Consider the following 2,217-nt stretch of genomic DNA (forward strand, 5'->3'; position numbering starts at 1 on the left):
TACTACACATATAGGAGATGCTAACTGTGCTAACTCCAACTCCAAAACAGATGCAAATGCAGCAGACACAAAAGAATGAGATGCACCCGTATCAATCAAAACATTAGCAACCGAGTTGCAAAACAAGAAGGTACCTCTCACAACTGATGGAGTCGGTACAAGATCCTGCGCGGTAACAGCGTACACGCGCCCAGACGACCTCTGATCACCCTGCTCAACCCTAGGAGCATAAGATTGCTGCACCGACTGAGACGATGAAGCCCCCTGATTGGCCTTTGAGGCCTGACCCGACTGAGCTGGCTGCTGACCCTGAATCGGCCTCAAACCAGATGCACCAGGTGTGCCACCCAACTGTGGGCAATACCTCTTCATGTGCCCTGGCTGACCACACTGATAACACGAGAGTGGCTGACCTCTACCCTGACTCTGGCTCTGAGATCGAGCCGAAGAAGATGCTGCTCTCTGAACTCCTCCCCTTTGAGGACAAACTAGAGACTTGTGGCCCTGCTGGCCACACTTGAAACAGGTAATGTCTCCCTGACTGCCTTTCCCCGAACTAGCACTCGGTACAGGAAAAGTCGATCTCGAAAAGCTACCCTGAGACTGCTGGGGATTAAAACCCTTCTGTCTCCTACCATCACTCTGACTATCTTGACTCCTTTTGGAGCCCTTCTGCCCTTCCTCCTCCTCCTGCATCATGATCTCCATATGGGCTGCAGCATCAACCATATGCCCATAATCCCGAATCATAGTTCCCCCAACTCTCAGCTTGAGGCCACGCCTCAACTTCTTCTCAAACTCAATACAACGGCGTTCCTCAGACGCCACCAACTCAGGTGCAAACCTGGACAAACTAGTAAATGCAGCCTCAAATTCGGCCACTGAAGAACTCGCCTGCTTAAGCTGAAAAAACTGGTCTCGCAGCTTCTCCCTGACTGCCGGAGATAAAAATTTCTCCTGGAATGCATTCACAAAAGCCTCCCACGTACCTCCTATACGCCCCTTAGTAAACTTCCACCACTGACCCGCATCCCCCTTCAACTGGAAAGATGCCAAGGTCACTTTCAACCCCTCGTCTTCGATGCCAAGCATCTCAAACGTCTTCGTTATCTGTTCAAGCCATTCATCTGCCTTAAGTGGCTTTTTAGGATCACCCACAAATTCATCCGGATTGGATCGGAAGAACTCCCTCTTCAGAAAGGAAGGTCCTGCATCCGCAATACCAGCCTGAGCTTGATTCTCAGCTCTAAGAATGCCTACTGACTCCCTGAATGCCCCTGCTATCTCTCGGGCTAGAGCGCCCATAGCCTGCTGGCCTACTGGCTCGGCCACATTGGCCTGGCCAATTCCCTCTTGAACTGCCGGAATCTCCTCTGGCACAGGCACCTCCTGCCTACCCGGCCTACCACGCCTACCGCGTCCTCGTCCTCGTCCTGACATCCTAATAAAGGAAACAAAGACATTAGCACATTAATAAATGTGCCGAAGCTAAACACTCGCGTCCTAATTCAATAGACAACAATAATTCATTCCACGTAAGCACATAATCACATAAACACCTACGAATTTCATTCCCGGATAATGATAGTCCCAATGCGTTACTATAGTTCCGGTTGGAAGCAGCAGTGATCAAGTGCCTTTCCAACAAGACTACAAGAAACTCAAGGGTCCAATCAACATCCTAGAAACTACATTCCATACCCACATAATCACATAAACATGTTATCACATAAGCATATAACATTACACTAAGTCTCTATCAAACGAGACGAACCCAATGTGATACTAATCACTTCGCACGTACCCAAAGTATTCAAACCCGGTACGCTCTGATACCAAGTTGTAACGCCCTCAAAATTAACCCATTATAAATATCATTGACATTCATTATTTAAAGAAGACAATCTATTAATTCATTCATCAGAGTATTACAAAATAAAGCATTACATGTATCATCGAATAAAATGCCCTACAGGCTTACATCTTTCCAAGCCAACACTTGGATACAAAAAATATGAGTTCTAACTCAATACAAGAAAAGCCCTAGGCTTGAATGTTTACATGTACTAATAATTTAAGACAGTTAACTATAAGTAGTCTTCTTCAATCCAGAAGCCAAACCCTCCCAAGCTAATTCCTTGGAGGTAGTTTATCACCTGAACCTGAAAATGATGTTCCCATAAAGGGTGAGCCACAGCCCAATAGAAATATACTAAA

This window comes from Camellia sinensis, chromosome 15 (assembly GCF_055761805.1).
Source record: "Camellia sinensis isolate YWXY chromosome 15, ASM5576180v1, whole genome shotgun sequence".
Lineage (NCBI taxonomy): Eukaryota > Viridiplantae > Streptophyta > Magnoliopsida > Ericales > Theaceae > Camellia > Camellia sinensis.